The sequence below is a fragment of the Dendrobates tinctorius genome, unplaced genomic scaffold (genome assembly GCF_039654945.1).
Source record: "Dendrobates tinctorius isolate UK_male_01 unplaced genomic scaffold, ASM3965494v1 ptg000147l, whole genome shotgun sequence".
NCBI lineage: Eukaryota > Metazoa > Chordata > Amphibia > Anura > Dendrobatidae > Dendrobates > Dendrobates tinctorius.
The window spans coordinates 1048157-1070264 of NW_027361814.1; positions in this window are offsets into that span (position 1 = coordinate 1048157).

The window sequence follows — 22108 nt, forward strand, 5'->3', positions numbered from 1 at the left end:
GAATAGTTCATGACGCCACCTGTGGTGTTCGGCAAGGGAGATGTTAAGCCGACGCTGCATGCAGATCCTCTGGGACTGGTGGTGTGGTGCAGCCAAGATGGTGAAGCTCCCCACAGGTGGAGCTGTAGTCCCAGGGCAGTGTAGATGTAGGGATAGAAGAGAGGCACAAGCGGGGTAGTAGCTGGTACCCAGGTGTAGCAGTGCTGGGTGTGTTGGCGCAAGAATCAGTGGAGGACACCAGGGCTTGTAGTTCCAAAGCTTTACTCACAGTCTGTAGTACACACAGGTGCCCGCCTCCGTACTGTGTCCTCCGGGTCAGAGACTCAGTCAACCTCCAGGCCAGATGGAATGCTCCCTTCCAACGCTCCGCCAACATGTACCTTTCTGAACGTCTCCTCATATAGCGCCTTTGGTGTGAAGTACTCCCAGTACTGAGTTACACTGGAGTGCCTCCTGACAGATGTTTCCAAGAACTCTACTTGTACAGCAGACAGCTGTAGCCTGCTTCGGGGACTCCTTCTCCTGAATCCCGGCTCACTATCAATGTTGCTGTTGTGCCCCCAAGTCTTCGATGGGAGTAGTGCATTTACAGCCCACTACTCCACCGGTGTCTGCTGCAGGACCATTAGCATCCATACAACCTCGGGGACCGGGCCCCGGCCTTGCGCTTAGAACTTCAAGGCAGGGTTGTCTCCTAACCTACGTCCTTTGTTCCCTTTTACTCCTTCATTCCGTACTAATCTATCCTTCTCCTGGAAGATCAGGTTTCAGTTCAATGTCTTTCTCCTTCTTTCCTTTCCCGTGCCAGCAGACCTAGGTCACTGAGGTCTGCTGCAGCACTTCCTCCATCCCTCTCCCAAGGATCTTCTTTCCTCACTCTCTCCTACTGACTGACCGACTGAAATTCTAAACCTTCCCCCTCTTTTATGCATTCTCACCTCCACCCGCCTCCCAGCACATTTCGTGTTCCAAGCAGGGAGCCACCAAAGGTGCTCTGCTACACTCCAAGCAGGGAGCCACAATGTGGCTTTGCTGAACTACCGTGTTGTGTGGGATGCGAGTCTTGGAGCGGGGTCAGGAGGCTCCAACTCACCTGGATGGTGGGGTACCACACCTCAGGAGGAGGTGCAGTACCTCTGTGGCGACCGAGCCTCAGGGGTGCCACATAATAGATATATAGGCACCCCCATTTCCCTTTGTTTCATAATGCTCTCCCCCATATGCTGTCTACATTTGGCATAGTGCTTCTCACCCTATGTGGCCCCCCAGTTTATGCTGCTTCTCCCCATGTGCCCCCCCAGTTTATGCCCCCCCAGTTTATGCTGCTTCTCCCCCTATGTGGGCCACCCAATTCATGTTTCTTCTCCCCCCCATGAGCCATCCCATTCATGAGCAGCCAAGCATCTCCCCCAGGGGCTCCCCCATTCATGAGCAGTCATGCTTCTCCCCAGGGCCCCCCCATTCATGAGCAGCCATGCTTCTCCCCAGGGGCACCCCAATTCATGAGCAGCCAAGGCCATGCTTCCTTTCTCCCCAGGCCAGGGGCCCCCCATTCATGAGCAGCCAGGCCATCATGCTTCAGTTCTCCCCCAGGACGGAGCCCCCCAAAATCATGCCTGACATGTTCAGTTCTCCCCCACCCCAAGAGCCACCCAAAATAATGCCTGCGCCTCAGTCCCAGTCCCTCAGTCCTGCTCAGCTCTGGTAGTAATCTTACCTGGAGCAGGCAGGGCAGGCCAGACCAAGAGGATCCATCCATTCCACACTGTCCAGTGTCCGCACTCTACACATTCCTGAACTGCTGCAGCATATGGGCAGAGGCAGGGCTGCCACTAGGAATTCCGGGTCCCATACTGGGAAAATTTTCGGTGCCCCCGTAAGACTCCGCCCAGGCTCCATCCCAGCCCCGCCTCCACCCTTCAAACTGTCCACAGTCCCACCGCCCTCTCTTGGAAAACTCCACTTCTCACCAATCACACATTAACAGTTCCCATCACCAGATCACATATATAGCCGGCAGATTTTTTTTTCTCACCAAAATATTTTTTAAGCCGCCATCACAACACTGTAGACACTTTTGACCAAGCTCTACTCTACTGTAACCTATGAAATATTTGTTAAAATATGCAATACAATTTAAGTACATTTGTATTTATTTTTCAGTTTTTAAAATGACCATTAATATCACATACAATGGACAAATACCACCGCACCATGACCAGACACAATATTACCACCACATAGTGACCTATAATTAATACCACATACAAGAAACAAATACCGCCACACCAGGACCAGACTATATATTACTACCACAGTGACCGAATAATATCACATACAAGGAACAAATACCACTGCACCATGACCAGACCACAAATTACCACCACAAAGTGACCAAATAATAGCACATACAAGGGACAAATACCGCAATACCATGTCCAGACCACATTTTACCACCACATAGTGACTGAATACTACAATACTGATCAGTAATAAAAAAACAATACTATCGCCATAAGTGCCATTATACACAGTGGATCTGTACTTACTATCCAGTGTCTGTGTACTGGTAATACAATGATTAATGACATTATACACAGGAGCTCTGTATATAACGTACAGGTAATACAGTGATCACTGGTGACATTATACACAGGACCTCTATATATAGTATACAGTGTATAGTTTCAGTTTATAGGTAACACATCAACTCACCAGTGATGTCTCTAGGTAAAGTCCTTCATCCTTGCTTTTCATCTTTCATCCAGCACAGATCGCCATTGCTTCTTCCAGCCAGGGCTCGTCTCTGCAGTAAATAACACAGTTATCTAGAGCTCCACTTGCAGAACACATTGCTTATTTTTTTCCCAACTTCTACACTACACCACATGAAGAAAAAAAGGCAACATAGTATCACTCTACACAGTAACAGGATTGCCCCCCCATTTAAAACAGTATACTCAAAAAATAAAATAAATACATCACTGCAGTAATAATACCTTTAATTTGCCCCTATGGTAATAATATCCCCCATCCTGGCCCCCGTGTGTCTCATTCCTGGCTTCAGCGTATGTTCTCCCATCCCACCCTCATGAGTATCCATTGTGCCCCATATGATCTCCCCATCTGTCTCCATCCTGCCCCATCTGTCTCCAATCCTGCCCAATCTGTCTACAATCCTGCCCCCTGTGTCTCCAATCCTGCTCCATGTCTCCATTTTGCCCTGTTTCCAATCATGCCCCTTGTGTCTTCCATCCTGCCCCCTTTGTCTCCAATCATGCCCCCTGTACCTGCAATCCTGCCCCCATGTCTTTCATTCTGCCCCCTTTGTCTCCAATCATGCCCCCTGTACCTGCAATCCTGCCCCCCATGTCTCCAGTCCTGCCCCGTGTCTCCAGTCCTGCCCCAGTGTCTCCAATCATGCCCCTTGTGTCTGCTATCCTGCCCCCAGTGTCTGCCATCCTGCCCCCTGTATCTCCAATCCTGCCCCCTGTATCCAATCCTGCCCCCGTCTCCACCCTGCCCCCAATGTCTCCATCCTGCCCCCTATGTCTCCATCCTGCCCCCAATGTCTCCAATCCTGCCCTTTCTCCATCTTGCCCCCAATGTCTCCAATCCTGCCCCCAATGTCTTCATCGTGCCCCATCTCCATCCTGCCCCATCTACAATCTTGCCCTATCTCCATCCTGTCCCGTCTTCAATCCTGCCCCATCTCCATCCTGCCCCCAATGTCTCCAATCCTGCCCCCAATGTCTCCAATCCTGCCCCCAATGTCTCCATCCTGCCCCATCTCCATCCTGCCCCCATCTCCATCCTGCCCCCAATGTCTCCAATCATGCCCCATCTCCAATCCTGCACCCGTCTCCATCCTGACCCCAATGTCTCCAATCCTGCCCGTCTCCAATCTGCCCTGGCAGGATGGAGACACATGGTCCATGGGTCTCCATCCTGCAGGGAAACATAATAATTAAATAAAAAAAAAATTCTTACCTGGCCGCCCTCCTGCTGGAAGATGCAGCTCCTGTGTGAGCTCAGCTACAGGACCTGTTGTGATGTTATCGTCATGTGATCAGGGGGCGAAGCTGATCAATGGTTAAGGCCTGTGATCAGCTCCGCCCCCTGATCACATGATGATGACATCACCACAGGTCCTCCAACGCTTTGGCGCTGCTCTCCTTTCCTCTCCTCCTGCGCTCCACATGGCTAATTTGAAAACTGAATAATTAGCCATGTGGTGCAGAAGGCTGGAGGGGCCCCCCTCTCCCCGGGGGCCCCGGTTCAATGAACGGTCTGCACGGGCGGTAGGTCCGCCCCTGTCTATAGGTTCCACAAAGTGAGGAAGGCAAACCAGAGATTGATGATGACCAACTCATTCAATCTGTGCAAGAGCGAGCAGTGTTGTGGGACCCCCGTGATCGCAATCATTCAGACTCAGCATTGATTCGACGATCTGGGAAGAAGTGTCAAGATCGCTGCTGGCTGATTGGGACCATGCCACGCCACATGCCAGAAAGGATTTTCGTAAGTATTGCAATGTGGTCTGACGCGGCAGTGAACCTGGTAATGTAGGTGCATTGTTTTACAATTCATTTTTTCCGTTTTTTACCCCTTCACAGTGAAGAGAATAAAAGTCCGTTGGCGATCGATGAAGGATCACTTCAATAAGGACATGAGAGAGGAGATTCGGGTTCAAAGTGGTGCTGCTCCAATGCTCAGAAAATATAAATACTATCATCTGCTTTTGTTTCTGAGGCCTGCAGTTGGTCAGAAAATGCGAGTATCTTTTGTGTTGGCTTACTATTATATAAACAATATAATTTTTTTTACTAATGTTTTTCATTTATTTTTCACACAGAACCTGATGCAGCACAACACAACCTGGATTGCCCTCAGCTGGAGCGGCCCCTCATCGACCAGCCAATGAACAGGCCCAATCCCAATCATCCACAAGCGATGGAGCAACCAGGCTGGCTTCACAGGCTGGGGAACAGGCAGCAGGTCCATCTGGTTTTCTCCTCTCCCAGTCCTCTGCCACTGGTTTTGTTGGGTCTTCTCATCATTGGCAGAGGGCCTGGGAGAGGCCAGTCATGCCCGAGTTTCTTTACTTAGACTCGATCTTCCATGATGGGATGAAGGCTGTCTTAGAAAGACTGGATAGAGGGTTCACTCAGGTGAACACATTTTTACAGGAAGTCCACAGACGCCTTGACCACCTGGAAGCCAACCTTCAGAGACCGGCTCAACATTTTTTTTCATCAATAGATGAAAACCTACCACCTGATCTCCAGCTGAACATGAAGCAGGCCTGCCAGGCTGCTTACAGCCAGGCATTGCAGCAGTCCCGATATCAGCAGCATTCACAAACTTCGTTTCATACAGGTCAACAAGGGCCAGCACAGCAGCAGTGGCAGAATCCTCCAGCACCTTTACAAACATCTCAAGGACTTGGATACCCGTCTGCTCAACAACCGATGACAGCTCAAGTGACCTATCCACCACCGCTGGACATTAGGATTGTTCCTACAGTACCCAGCTACACCACGCAGCCAAGTGCAGCAGCCATGCAGCCTTCAACTTCCACCATTCAGCCGAGTGCAGCAGCCATGCAGCCTTCATCTTCCACCACGCAGCCGAGTGCAGCAGCCATGCAGCCTTCGACTTCCACCACGCAGCCGAGTGCAGCAGCCATGCAGCCTTCGACTTCCACCACGCAGCCGAGTGCAGCAGCCATGCAGCCTTCAACTTCCATCACGCAGCCGAGTGCAGCAGCCATGCAGCCTTCAACTTCCACAACACTGCCCAGTCCAGCACCACACCAGCACACTGCAACAGAGGCCACCATTCCCACTCAGCCAAGCAAGAAATGCAGAGGTACAGTGCATTGCGAAAGTATTTGGCTCCCTGGAACTTTTCAACCTTTTCCCACATATCATGCTTCAAACATAAAGATACCAAATTTATACATTTTTGCTGAAGAATCAACAACAAGTGGAACACAATTGTGTAGTTGAATGAAATTTATTGGTTATTAATTTTTGTGGAAATTCAAAAACTGAAAAGTGCGGCGTGCAATATTATTCGGCCCCTTTTACTTTCAGTGCAGCAAACTCACTCCAGAAGTTCATTGTGGATCTCTGAATGATCCAATGTTGTCCTAAATGACTAATGATGATAAATATAATCCAATCTTTATAGGTATATTTTTGAGTAAAATGTGAATTGCTCTTTTATTTTATAAACTACTGACAACATGTCTCCGAATTTCCAAGCACTAAATTTTGTATTTTCAGAAAATGAGAAATGGTAAAAAAATAAAAATTAAAAAAAATGCAGTGCTTGCAGACCTCAAATAATGATAAGAAAACAAGTTAATAAATTTAGAAACAACAATACTAACGGTTTAACCCAAGAAGAGTTCAGAAATCAATATTTTGTGGAATAAACATGATTTTTAGTCACAGCTTTCATGCGTCTTGGCATGCTTTCCACAAGTCTTTCACACTGCTTTTGGGTGACCTTATGCCACTCCTTTAAGCAGTTGTTCTTGCTTGTGACTATCCATCTTTATCTTATTACATTCCAGAGGATTTCAATGGGGTTCAGGTCTGGAGATTGGGCTGCCTATGACAGGGATTTGATGTGGTGGTCCGTCAACCACACATTGATTGACTTAGCTGTGTGGCGTGGCGCATTGTCCTGCTGGAAAAACAGTCCTCAGAGTTGGGGAACATTGCCTGAGCAGAAGAAATCATCTGTTTTTCCAGGATAACCTTGTATACTGCTTGATTCATACATCATTCGCAAAGATTGACCTGCCCAATTCCAGCCTTGCTGAAGCATCCCCAGATCATCACTGATCCTCCACCAAATTTCAAAGTGGGTGAAAGACACTGTGTCTTGTACTCCTCTCCAGGTCTTCGTCTAACCATTAGATGATGAGGTGTTCGGCAAAGCTGAAAATTAGACTCATCAGAGAAGATTACTTTACTCCAGTCCTCTATGGTCCAATCTTTATGGTCTTTGGCAAACTTCAGCCTGGCTCTTCTTTGCTTTTCATTGATGAAAGGCTTTTTTCTACATATACATGACTTGAGCCCTGCCTCTAGGAGCTTGTTACGAACTGTTCTTGCTGTGCACTTCACCCCAGCTGTCATTTGCCATTCCTTTTGTAGGTCATCCTGTAGTTGCTGAGTGACATTCGAATAAGATGATGGTCATCCCGGTCAGTGGAGAGTCGTTTTCGCCCTCTGCCGGTCTGTAGCTTTGTTGTCCCCAATGTCTGCTGCTTTACCTTGTTGTAATGGACTGCCATCTTTGAAATTTTAAGGATGGAGGTAACATGACGCTCACTGTATCCCTCTACTAGTAAAGCCAGAATTGATCCCTTCTCTTCCTCACTCAAGATTTTTCAACTCCTTTGGCATGGTTAAAAATTAGTTTTTCATTCCTATTACTTTTGGAATATTACTAGCACTTGTTTTGCCATCCAGCTTGTCCTATTTCAAGAGGATTGTGAACACCACAGCAGAGCTTTTATACTTTCCTTCGTTAAATAAGATTTGGTTCAGGTGATCACCTAATCAGAAGCACATTAAGTAGAATGAGGTGTCCTCTGGTTGGAATTCAACTGACACTGAAATGGAATGGCTGTCAGACATGTAGAGAAGCCGATTTTTTATAAAACTCCGCAGTGGTCTCTTAATTTTTTCCAGAGTTATATATATTATACATACAGTACAAACACACATATATACATATGCACATACATGTATATTTCCATTTAGCACAGTGTCATATTTGTACAGTACACAGTCTCCTATGAGCTCTTTGTCTAAGAAAATTTAACCCACTGACTATGAACAGATCAAATGACCTGCTGCACACACTTACCCAAAACACACCGGGGCCAAGACAGAGAGACAAGTTTAGGTAATGTAAGAATAAAGCTTACATTTTGCTGCAGCTGTCCATAGTTGTCCATCTGTCTAGGCACGGCAAAACGTTTGGATCAAGCAGTCCTTTGAATTAGTTGGTCCCTGTTCGTTGCCCCATGTTTTGTCATAGCCACAGAATTTGTGATGTTCTGAGATGTTATGCAATATGATTGGCTCAGCTTATCCCTACACATGTGCTGGCATTAGCATACATACAAGTGCAACTCACAAAATTATCAATCAATACAAAACGTGAAACTCATTATATAGAGTCATTACACAGAGTGATCTATTTCACGTGTTTATTTCTGTTAATGTTGATGATTATGGCTTACAGCCAATGAAAACCCAAAAGTCATTATCTCAGTAAATTAGAATACTTTATAACACCAGCTTGAAAAAATGATTGCAAAATCCAAAATGTTGGCCTACTGAAATGTATGATCAGTAAATGCACTGGATACTTGGTCGGGGCTCCTCTGGCATCAATTACTGCATTAATGCGGCGTGGCATGGAGGTGATCAGCCTGTGGCACTGCTGAGGGGTTATGGAAGCCCAGGTTGCTTTGATATCAGCCTTCAGCTCGTCTGCATTGTTGGGTCTGGTGTCTCTCATCTTCCTCCTGACAATACCCCATAGATTCTTTATGGGGTTAAGGTCAGGTGAGTTTGCTGGCCAATCACGCACAGTGATACTGTTGTGTGTAAACCAGGTATTGGTACTTTTGGCAGTGTGGACAGGGGCCAAGTCCTGCTGGAGAATGACATTTCCATCTCCAAAAAGCTTGTTGGCAGAGGGAAGCATGAAGTGCTCTAAAATTTCCTGGTAGACGGCTGCGCTGACTTTGGTCTTGATAAAACACAGTGGACCTACACCAGCAGATGACATGGCTCCCCAAACCATCACTGATTGTGGAGACTTCACACTAGACCTCCAGCAGCTTGGAGAAAATACTGTCTACACCCTAGGTGTGGTGCTCAGTTTATTCTTTCATTTTCCTATGTTATCTCTAAGTCCCGTTAGACACAGAAATTCCTGAGTCCCCTTATCGTAAAACATACACAGACTCCATTTTTGAAAGCAATAATACGCATGTAGAAAAAACAAAATGGAGTCAAGATAGATAAATACCTCCTGCTCTCACACAAGTCAGTACTGTTACATAATTGATTGTACTGACTCAAAGAAGGTGGTCCAAGCAGGTAGTGCCCCTCTATGATGCCAATATGCTCTTAAAAGGCATTTTGACAGGGGTGGTTTTCATGAGCAACCCCATTGATTCATGGTTGAGACTTCCTCCACTATCTATAGCTTTTAATAGGGCATTTTACAAGTAGCTGTCTATATCTCCTTGACTGTAGGGCATAATGTAATATTCATACATCTCCCCATGTAATAAATGTTCAATGCAATTAAATGGATGTGATGATATACAAGATACACGAGCATCCGAATCCAATTACCCATGGCAAGAGAAGATACAGAGCAAATGACAAAAATCTTCATGTGCCGAATAAATGAAGAGAGTAAGATATCTTCATAATTTCAGCCATTAAATTAGAGGCTCAGATTCCAAAAAAGTAATGCCGGAACGGAGCGTCGTTTAGGATTTATGAGTCACTGGCAGCAACGACTTCCTGTTTACTAAATTATAAAATGGATTTCTTTATTATTTGGTTTTAAGCTGTTGAAATGCCCATCACGAGCGTCCTGATTATCCCCCTGTAATAGCAGACAGATACAATGGAATGAAGCAATTTATGAAGCCTTGTGAGTTGTGACAGCAGGCAAATAATTATCCAAAGTATATGGAAAAACGTAATGGGGAACCAACTGCTCTAAAGCTATACTCAAGGTCCCCTACAATCTTGGTGGGGGGTTCTCAGTTGACCACTGCAGCTAATCAGCAGCCAATGATTGGCATCGACAGTCATGTTCCGTTCCGTTGGCACTAGAAACAGTCTCTTCCAGCTTGAACATAATGTATAATGTACAGTATATGATGGAATAGACTTCTGTTTCCTGCAGCAGAATATGGCTGTCCTTTCACAGCCTCATTTGTATTAACTTTCAGGACAAAGATACTGTGTCTTTACGGTTAGGGTCCACGCAGAATGGCACTGCATGTGGCCACCAGTCATATCTTTAATCACTCACCCTGGTCAAAAAACTCCTGCAAAGTTTAATAAGAAAAGTAACATAAACCATTTATGAAAACTCAGTTTCTGCATCTAAACTCATATTAAAGTGAATGTGAGCAGAGCTGCAATCCCAAAAATGGCCACTGTACAATATGTGGTGCTGTGCTGTTCTGGGATTGTTTATCGTGTAAGTCTGGCTGCAGCAGGAGCCGATCATTAGAGGTGGTGTATGTTTTACATTTTCTTTTATGGGAATGTCTTTATTAGTAATATAGGCTGGGTGTGAGGTCGGTGTTTATCCTGGTTTCTGTTAACTTCCTAAAGCCATAGTGTTAACAGGTACGCGGATGCAACAGCGCAGAGAATGAGGAGATGGTACTTAAACCAACATCTATTTATGTAATTAACACAATATCTGGGGGTAATGCCAACAGTGAAAATGAAGCAAATTATGTTACAAAGAAAACACAGCAATTTGGATAAACAAGGTACTATTACAATGCTACTTACACAATACTACCGACAATACTACCCATTAGGCTTCAAGTCTGAGATTGATAAGTCGCTTGGCACACCCACCCTGCTGTCCGCCTTTGTTCCCTGAAGTCAACCACCCCCCACCAGCGCCGACTCCCCCCGCCAGCGCAGACACATTCAACTATATCGGCATCTATGACGCTGGTACAGTTCAAAGCAAGGATGTAGGAGAGAGCGTCAGCTGACGCTCCCTCTCCCATCATTCCCCTCTGCCTCTGACACTGCGGGTGCGCGATGACATCACTTCATCACGTACCCGCTGTGTGCCGGGCAGACTGCAGCTGCTGAGACCAGAGCCAAGCCGGGAGCAGCGCGGGGCAGGAGGAGAGGTGAGGATTGTTTATATTCTTTGTGGAGGTGGGCTGTGTTATATTCTATGGGGAGGTGGGCTGTGTTATATTCTATGGTGGGTACATTAATATTCTATGAGGGAGGATTGCATCATACTCTTATGGGGCTACATTATATTCTATGGGGGTCTACCATATATTCTATGGGGGGGCTGCATTATACTCAGGGGGCTACATTATATTCTGTGGAGTGACTGCATTATACTCTGTGGGGTAGCAGCATTATACTATATGAGGGCTGCATTATACTGTATCGAGGACTATGGGGAATACACTATATGAAGAACTATGGGGTGAATTATACTATTTATACTATGGGAAGTGAATTGTACTACATGAATGACTATAGTGGTGCATTATACTATATGGAGGACTATGAGGAGTGTATTATGCTATATGGAGGACTGAGTGTATTTTAATATATGGAGGACTATGAGGAGTGTATTATACTATATGGATGACTATGAGGAGTGTATTATAATATATGGAGGACTATGAGGTGTATTATACTAAACAAGCAAAATGCTGCCTATTCATCGAGTGATTGCATTGTTTCTGCCGAAACAGAAATCATTGTTCTCAGCAGCACATCGCCCAGTGTAAACTGCAGATATGCTGCTGATAACATGATACTGTATGGTGACAGATTGATCTAATAGTGATTGTTCTGTCCCCATCATTCTTTCTCAGTTGGTGGAAAGAGGCCGGGAAACAAGGGAATGACTTCAATATTGTCGATCACACTCGTTTAGCGGCCTGAACTCAGCGCATGTAAATACAACAGAAATACTTCTGTGTGATGTGCAATATGTTAGCATTTGGGGCCCCATTTTAAACTTTTGCCTAGGGCCCCACTTTGCCTAAAACCGGCCATGCCTGAAGTACAGCACTGTTTCCCACTTTGTACTGTATGTCTAGACTCAAAGCCGGCTACAGGTTTTGGTGAGCCCCAGGCAAAAGAGTCTCAGTGGGCCCCTTTAACACATATCACAATTCATATACAATGCCAAAGATTTCACTTCTTACATTACGAGTGATATCTATTGTAAATTCTACAATAGCTAAGAAACTGGCAAATCCTTGCAGCGCACAACACACAGAGTGACTGCAGACTTTTTATTTTAGACTGGATAGCATAGTTACCCATACAGTATTATAGGCACCCCTAGTCCATCATACAGGATTATGGGCCCCATTTATTACACCATACAGTATAATGGCCCCACATAGAGTTACATGCAGTATAATGGGCTCCATATATTGCTCCATACAGCATAATAGACCCCATATATTGCTCCATACAGTAAAGTGGGCCCCATTTTTTACTATATACAGTATAATGGCCCCACATAATGTTACATACAGTATACTGGGCCCCATATAGTGCTCCATACAGTAAAATGGGCCACATATATTACTCCATACAGTATAATGAGCCCCATATATTGATCCATACAGTACAATGGCTCCTCATAGTGCTCCATACAGTATAATGGCTCCTCATAGTGCTCCATACAGTACAATGGCTCCACATAGTGCTATATATAATGTAATGGTCACGACATAGTCCTCCATACATGATAATAGACCCCATATATTACTCCATACAGTATAATGGACCCACATCGTGCTAAGTACAGTGAAATGGGTCCCATAAATTGCTCCATTCAGTATAATGGTCCCATATATTGCTGCATTCATAAAAAAAATAATCAAATACTTGCCTCTCCTCGTTCCCTACTACTACAGTCTCCTCAGCATCTTCTGACTCTCAGCACAGAGGGCATGCTGTAGTGACATCATCACACCCTCTGCACTCAGACGCCACTGTGAGTCAGAAGAAACTGAGGAGACCGAAGCAGCGAGGAACAAGGAGAGGCGAGTATTTGAAACAGTGTAAGGTGCAGACCTGATGCTAGAGCTGGCTTCGGGCCCCATAGCATGCCAGTGTCTCCATCAGAGACACCAGCATGCTCCTTCACTCGGATATGGTCACTCGGTTTCTTCACTCTGATCTATCGGTTCCTTTTGCTCAGAATTAGTCACTCGCAATGGCAGCTATAAGCCAACTCTGTTGTCTTACATGTCTGTTCTGCTATATTTAGTGCGCCACAGCTGTCACCTGACCTTGTGTCTCCTCCAATCTCTCCCCCTCAGCAACCATGTATTTCGTTATGAAGTTCCTGCTGATGCAGCTCTTGCTACCTTCTCTTGTCCTTCGATATTTAAACGGTTGGTGGTGGTACCGGCTTGCAGACACCCAGTTAGGCCTCACACTATGAGAATCTCTCATCTGTCCAGTTTCTTACAAAATGTTAGGCATCGAGTTCCTGCAACTGCACAGCAGGAAACCAGAGCCTTGCATTCAGCAGCCTCCCATTCTCCACCGACCGCTCAGGAGCCTGCACAGCAATCCCGGCGTTCCAGCACCCTACTCAGACCAGCTCTGTGTGTCTGGCTGTTGCTGCCACCTCTGGGCCAGCAATAGCAGCGCAGGCTGCTCAGCGGCAAGCTACTTCAGTCCTCAAGTCATGCTACTGGGCATGCTCACGAGACGATCTCCCATTGGAGATCGGGAGTCACATGCTCAGGTCCTTCTCGTGATCTGATTGGTCCATCTCAGGGATCTAGAAGCTTCTGGAAGGTCCCATCTATAAAAGGCTCGCATGGCCGCTCAGCCATGTGCTAGTATAGACTCTACTTGCTACATGTGTGAATGATGACGGATGCATGAACCTGCGAATGACTCATTAAGACTCCCCTCCCTCTGATGTGTGTGGATAGGGACTTAGTCATAGAGTCAGCGCCAGTCAGTGGCACACTACAGGCCACAGTGCATATCATCACCTAACTAGCATCCGACAGTGTGCCCCTCCTGGGCACTGTCGCATAGCGGCTGTGTCAGTTGCCGCCCTGCAGTCTGCAGCACCTGTGGACATCTGCGGTAGCGACGCCGCACGCACGGTAGGTCTAGACGGACTCTGTCCCTCTGCCTTGGGCTCAGCTCCTGTGACCATATAACGTGCGTGCATTTCTCTGAGACCTGTGAGTCCAACAGGCTCAGTACTTATGTTTATGTCTAAGGTGTCTCTGTGAAGCTAACAGAGTACACCCAGTGCACACCGGGTGACGTTCAACCCGTGTGCGATATACTGCCATATTGTGCGTCTGCCATTATATAGCAGCAGTTTAACACCTCTGAACGGTGAACCCCGGGCAGCGAACGCACTTTCTATTTTTTTATATTTAGTGCGTTCTGCTGTCCCTAACACAATAGCACAGCTTCTATCTTGCACGAAGTTCCTCTTCAGGGTCTTTCCTCCCTATCTATTCTGCTGATTTCTCTAAGGGCATGCCTACACTAGTGTATTAAACGGATAAGTCCACTGCAAGAAAAAAAATCGTATTGCTAGTCGACCAATCTTATTCAACCAGGCAGTGCAGATCTGCATTTTTTTCTCAGCTGTATTCGGCATGATAATGAAAATTGCAGCAAGCTGCAATTTCATGCCGACATCTAATGGGTGTCAGAAAAAAAAAAACAGATGCCATACGGACCATCAGAGTGGCATCCAGTTTATATGGATACATTGCAATTCGGTAGCATAGGAAACTGTAAGGCTATGTGCACACGCTGCAGATTCACCTGCGTTTTTTTTCCGCGCGGAACCGCAGGTAAAGTGACCTGCGGTTTGCCCTGCGGTTTCACACCTCTACTATGTTAAAAGTGTGAAACCGCTGCGGAAACCGCCCAAACAATTGACATGCTGCAGTTTGTAAACCGCGCGGAAAAAACAGCACCGTCAGCACAGCATTTTTGAAAACCCATAGGGTTTCATTGTACTGTACTAGGTCAGCGGAACTGCTGCGTTTCCGCATGGCCAAAACCGCTGCGGAAACGCAGCAGAATCCGCAACGTGTGCACACAGCCTAAGTGGTCTTGTAAAAGATTATTAGCTGCTGGAAAAAAAAATCAGATTGTATACGGACATCACACAGATGACATGTGAGGAAAAATTAATTAAAAAATAAATCGCCCCATTCTCCTGGATGAGAACAAGACCAATTTTGTATTTGCTAGTGTGATTGAACTCTAACACTGAGAGAAGAGACAGGGTATCATCAGGAGCAGGAGAAAGAGCTCTGATGGGTTTTCATCAATTTTGCAGATCACTCATCTAGATAATGACCTTAAAGACACTCTACGGCAGCAAAATGGTAGACCACTATTAACAAAGTCTATTTAGAGCGTTTTTCCTAATTTTGCTTTTAGCAAACAAATAAACAACAAAATCTCTGCCAAGTACCCTGCCTGATTAGGATTTCCAGGTCACAAAACATTAGTAAAATCCGAAAAAATGGTCATAAAATTATAAAAATGATATAATTTATATTATCCAACAACTAACTTATGTTAATGGAGTTTCATATTAATCTGCTTCTTACCACTAAAGAACATCAGATGTTACTGCACCACACGTCTAATGTTCCCTGTTCTATGCTCTTTTACAAAACTTGAGAATTGTTCACATGGGAATCAAATATTTCTATAAACAGATGGTGAAAATCCTGTTACGACGACCACCTTCTCTGTCAATGCAACGTACAGGAATCTCCCCTCTGCCAGCGCTCATGTTCTGTCCATAGACAGGATGGGATGTGATGTGCAGAAACATTTAGGCCGAACCAGGGTTTCATCAATTAGATTGACATTGAAAAGATAAAGTTACTCTTTTGTGCAGACAGTATCTTCACTTGTCTACCCATTTCCCATGGTGAGTGATGTCCTACCGTCTACATGTGTGACACAAATTGGTTTAGTAAAGTATCTGCTAAGAAGCTTCACCTGATCTCTGGAGGCTTTGAGGTGTCAAGTCATTGACTCTCTCCTTGTGCCCCAGGGCTACACTATCTGCTCTGGCTTTTCCCAGCAGCTCTTAAGAACCTGCATCCTGACCATTTCCTCTTAGGGAGACACTTAAGGTCTGGGAATCTATATGACCCCCTCCGAGTCACAGTCACAGATACCAAGCTCTCACACAAATGAGCTTGTTCTTAACATCGAGTGAGATTGCTGCCGTGGGAGGTCGTGCTAAAAGCAATACATGAAGTACAAACAACCTGAGACTGATACCTCTGTTATGGCAGTGCTCCAATAACATCCATTACATGTACTGCGCTGCTTCCAAAACTGACTGCAGATGGGTTACCTACCTTGGATCTGTAAGATAATATATACTATCATTAACTATTAAAAAAAAATGTAAAATGCCCAAAAGTAAAATAAAATGAGCTAAAATGTTAATACAAATTCTCTCTTCAGAGAGGAAGAGCACTTGAACTCAAGTGCCACCAATTTGAAGTAGCAATCCTAAAAATCAATATCCATCCTTTAACGAACAGGTTAAAAGCAAAACCAGAAATTCCATTTTCAGACACGTGTATTGGGGTGCTTGCCACTCATCAGTGCAAAGCAAGAGGTATAATTTGACTGGATGAAAAAACTGTGTTGGGGATCCTTGGGGAATTTGACATGCCTGACCAGTGTGAGGAGCCTTGTCAGCAAGCAAAAACTAATAAATTAATACATTTATAAACTTGTACTAACATTCACAGTATTTTTCATGGTCACCTCCTCTGCCAGTGCTTGGGTTTCATGTTGTATCCAGGGGTGTAACTTTAAGCTTTTGTGTCCCAATGCAAAATCTGTAACACGGCTCCCAGTCTCATGTGCATCAAGGAATTTTGGGCCTGCTTTGCCACAAGGGCCAAGGTGCAACATCTATCTCAGCAAGTCATGATAGGCAACATTTAAGTGCATTTAACTGGTGGGAGTGGAGGCAATGGTAAAAAAATGTAAATTGTGATGTAAGATAGGACATCGATACATCTTTTTTGTCTTCAAATCCTACGTGTTCTGATTGTCTCCATGATTAGCTTTCCCTTCCTTTTTGTTAGATCCAGATTACGCAGTGTTGGCTTATATTTTGCAGATTCTGTAAATTGCTCAGTGCCGTCTCCATTCATTTCACTTGTTTTTCCAGCACAACCCACAGATTTTCCATTAGATTGAGATCTAGGGAATATGGAGATCAGTTATCACCACCTTGATTATTTTTTATATATTCTCCAAACCATTTCTAAACAATATCTGCAGTGCGACAGGATCATTATCCTTTGAAAATAAGCCACTGTCTTTAGGGAATCCCACTGCCATAAAAGTGGGGGCTAGTTCTGTACAATGTCCATGTCCCACCCACGATTGCAAAACCTAAGGTTCCTACCAAAACGTTACACTGCCCTCAAGGCTTGCCTTTTTTCTTTTATTTTTACAGAAGGTTTGGTAGCAAAGGAAACCTGGCAGGGTATACAATATGAGTAACTAACAAACAGTAAAAAGACAAGAAAAAGTACTGAAGTTCCTATTTTTGGGTGCCTGTCCGTTCTGTCAAACTTCCACTTATATATGGGGTTGTCCATGCCCAGCGTATTGATGAACTATCCTAAGAATCAATAGAGGTCCGACAGCACCCAAGAATTAGCTGTCATTTGCTCTAGATTTCACCACATATACACATGAAACGGAGCAGGAAAACTGCAACATACTGAATGGAGCTTCTTTCCATGTGTTTAGATCTGGTGGCCGCAGGAGCAAAAGAGGCTGATCAGTGTGAATGTCAGATGTTGGACCCCCACCAATCTGATGTTGATGACCTATCCTAAGGACAGGTCATCATGTAGTGTCTAGAAACTGCAGGAACTTGAGATGTCGTCACGGACAGGAGACAGATCAAGAGTTAACAGGGTTTTATTAACAACAAATACACTCCATGTAGGGAGTGGCAGGACAAGGATGGATAGTACAAAGGACGGGACAGGGAGTTTGAATGGGGTAGGACAGGGACGAATGATAGTTCAGAAGGAAAAGGGAAAAACTTATCAGTTTGCAGTCCTCTTGATTGCAGCATCTCGGATCTCCAACGGTGGCACCGGCAACAGTGGCACGTGACATCTCAAAAGTGTCTGTAGAAAACTGGGTTCCAATCCACGGAGCAGGAGAAAAGTCTCTGAAGGGCGCAGGAAGCTCCACACGCTGTGCTATTCCAGTACAAGTATCCACTGGAGTGAGGCTTCACTCTGCGTTGTATTGGGAACATGGCTGAAGGGCTTTGGCCTAGTCACCTGCGGTTTAGAGTGGGGCGAGAGTGTTACAGTCTCTGGTCTCATCTGTGAGTCACCTCCTGGAACGGAGGATAGCGGGGAACAGGCTGTCCGTCGACTACTTGCAGCAAACCTGTACGCAGGTAAACTGTCACATTGGCCTGCGCTCATGGGATGTTCTGCCTTCACGGCCGTCACTGTGCCAGACTGCCTGCTTCGGTTTCCCGCCTGCACTCTGATCCTCTTCCCCCGCTCAGCACTTTTTAACTCTGCCCCGCCTACCTCAGTCACATGTAAGGGTCGGTCCCTCTCTGGAAGTCTTCCCCCTGACACATTGGTGACAGTTCCGGAACAAGAAAGGTACCCCCGATCTTGTTCTTCCTCTTACATAGTGTGTGGACATACCCTTTAAAGGGGTTGTCCGGGCTTTTCACATAATCTCAGTGCATATCTGGGCTGCATAATGTGACAATAAGTAATTTACCTTCTGTCACCAGTTTGCAGGGTTTTCTAGATATCACTCTCTTGCTTCTGAGCAGAACGTCCAAGGGGGGGTGTTCTGGCATTGAAATGAGAACTGGTCATTTCCTCCTACTCTACTAAAAACCTGCCCTCTATAGCAACAACCCCACCCTCCAAAGCAACAGGCCCTCCACGTCCACATGAACAAGCCCTCTTCACACACTAACAAATCCACCCCCTCTAGCAGCCTCAGTGCAGAGAGCAGAACCAGTGATGGGGCTTGGGCTGGCAGTGATGGGGCTCGGCTGCTGGCAGCAGTGAGAACAGACTGTGTGATGGCCAGTGATGGGGGTCTGCAGGTTCTAATCTGCACAGGGGATGGCAGTCACTGATGTAATCTGTTGTGTGTCAAAGCCTCTGCTGTGTGAATGAGACAGCTCGGTGTCACTGATGTCTTCACACAGCAGCAGATTTGGTGCAGTGTATGTGTGAAGCTCCACCAAGCTCCAGTGACCTGCACCGCCCACTTCCCACTCATTGGCTGTCAGTAAACTGCACCAGCGCTCATCTTTATCATCATTCCACCATTGGAAAGAACACAGCAGTGATCCTGTATTTGTGAAAGCAGCACAATCTACATCACATCCACAATGGTAATAGATAGGGCCATTACATGTTCCATGCCATACTCCTTGTAGATAATTGTATATTGTGTAATGAAAACTATATTTAGCACCTAATGCAAGTCTAGAGTAGATATATGTGTATAATATATATACACTAGATGTGGGCACGATGCTATTGCATCAGGAGGGCAGTGATGTCACGATGGGGTGAGCTCTGTGGAGCTGTCATTCACCCTGTCCGCTCTCTCTTCTTCCTGTGCTGTCTTCTCCCCTCATGTGCTCTCTCCTTTGTGCTGTCTTCCCCTGTGTGTTCTTCCCCTGTGCTGTCTTCTCCCCTCTGTGCTCTCTCCACCTTGATGTCTTCTTCCATCTATGCTCTCATCCCTGCAGGGCTGACACTCGAAATTTCAGGGTCCCTTACTGACAACATATTCGGGTCCCCTGGAGATGCCGCCAATCCTTCACTCCAGCTCTGCCTCCATTCCAGCATAATATATGTACAGTTGTAGCCAAAAGTAGTGACACCCCTGCAATTCTGTCAGATAATACTCAGTTTCTTCCTGAAAATGATTGCAAACACAAATTCTTTGGTATTATTATCTTCATTTAATTTGTCTTAAATGAAAAAAACACAAAAAGAATTGTACTAAAGCCAAATTGGATATAATTCCACACCAAACATAACAAAGAGGGTGGACAAAAGTATTGGCACTGTTCGAAAAGTCATGTGATGCTTCTCTAATTTGTGTAATTAACAGCACCTGTAACTTACCTGTGGCACCTAACAGGTGTTGGCAATAACTAAATCACACTTGCAGCCAGTGGACATGGATTAAAGTTGACTCAACCTCTGTCCTGTGTCCTTGTGTGTACCACATTGAGCATGGAGAAAAGAAAGAAGACCAAAGAACTGTCTGAGGACTTGAGAAACCAAATTGTGAGGAAGCATGAGCAATCTCAAGGCTACAAGTCCATCTCCAAAGACCTGAATGTTCCTGTGTCTACCGTGCAAGGTGTCATCAAGAAGTTTAAAGCCCATGGCACTGTGGCTAACCTCCCTAGATGTGGACGGAAAAGTAAAATTGACAAGAGATTTCAACGCAAGATTGTGCGGATGTTGGATAAAGAACCTCGACTAACATCCAAACAAGTTCAAGCTGCCCTGCAGTCCGAGGGTACAACAGTGTCAACCCATACTATCCCTCGGCATCTGAATGAAAAGGGACTGTATGGTAAGAGACCCAGGAAGACCCCTCTTCTTACCCCGAGACATAAAAAGCCAGGCTGGAGTTTGCCAAAACTTACCTGAAAAAGCCTAAAACGTTTTAGAAGAATGTTCTCTGGTCAGATGAGACAAAAGTAGAGCTTTTTGGGCAAAGGCATCAACATAGAGTTTACAGGAGAAAAAAAGAGGCATTCAAAGAAAAGAACACGGTCCCTACAGTCAAACATGGCGGAGGTTCCCTGATGTTTTGGGGTTGCTTTGCTGCCTCTGGCACTGGACTGCTTGACCGTGTGCATGGCATTATGAAGTCTGAAGACTACCAACAAATTTTGCAGCATAATGTAGGGCCCAGTGTGAGAAAGCTGGGTCTCCCTCAGAGGTCATGGGTCTTCCAGCAGGACAATGACCCAAACACACTTCAAAAAGCACTAGAAAATAGTTTGAGAGAAAGCACTGTAGACTTCTAAGGTGGCCAGCAATGAGTCCAGACCTGAATCCCATAGAACACCTGTGGAGAGATCTAAAAATGGCAGTTTGGAGAAGGCACCCTTCAGATATCAGGGACCTGGAGCAGTTTGCTAAAGAAGAATGGTCTAAAATTCCAGCAGAGCATTGTTAGAAACTCATTGATGGTTACCGGAAGCGGTTGGTCGGAGAGTTATTTTGGCTTAAGGTTGTGCAACCAAGTATTAGGCTGAGGGTGCCAATATTTTTCTCTGGCCCATTTTTGGAGTTTTGTGTGAAATGATCAATGTTTTGCTTTTTGCTTCATTCTCTTTTGTGTTTTTTCATTTAAGACAAATTAAATGAAAATAATAATACCAAAGAATTTGTGTTAGCAATCATTTTCAGGAAGAAACTGAGCATTATCTGACAGAATTGCAGGGGTGTCAATACTTTTGGCCACAACTGTATTACACATACACACATAATATAGATTGTTGCTGGCTGTATACACTATAGAGACTGCTGCAGGCTGTATACCCAATAGATGTCTGCTGCAGGCTGTATACATAATAGATGTCTGCTGCAGGCTGTATACACAATAGATGTCTGCTGCAGGCTGTATACACAATAGATGTCTGCTACAGGCTGTATACAGAATAGATGGCTGCTGCAGGCTGTATACCAAATAGACATGCTCACACATACACTGCACCAAATCTGCTGCTGTGTGAAGACATCAGTGACACAGAGCTGTCTCATTCACACATCAGAGGCTTTGTCACACAACAGATTACATCAGTGACTGCCATCCCCTGTGCAGATTAGAAGCTGCAGACCCTCATCACTGGCCATCACACAGTCTGTTCTCACTGCTGCCAGCAGCCAAGCCCCATCACTGCCAGCCCAAGCCCCATCACTGCCAGCCCAAGCCCCATCACTGCCAGCAGCCTGGGACACTGAGGGAAGGAATCACTGATAATGAGTGAGTTATGTATTGTAATCATGGAGTGGCCCAGAATACAGGACGATTTTCCCTCCTCACTAGAGTTTCACTTTCCATAGATCAGTGTGTGTCTGGGAGAGGAGCAGCTGGGTGGTTCTGCTCTCTGCACTGAGGCTGCTAGAGGGGGAGGATTTGTTACTGTGTGAGGAGGGCTTGTTCATGTGGAGTGGAGGGCCTGTTGCTTTGGAGGGTGGGGTTGTTGCTATAGAGGGCAGGTTTTT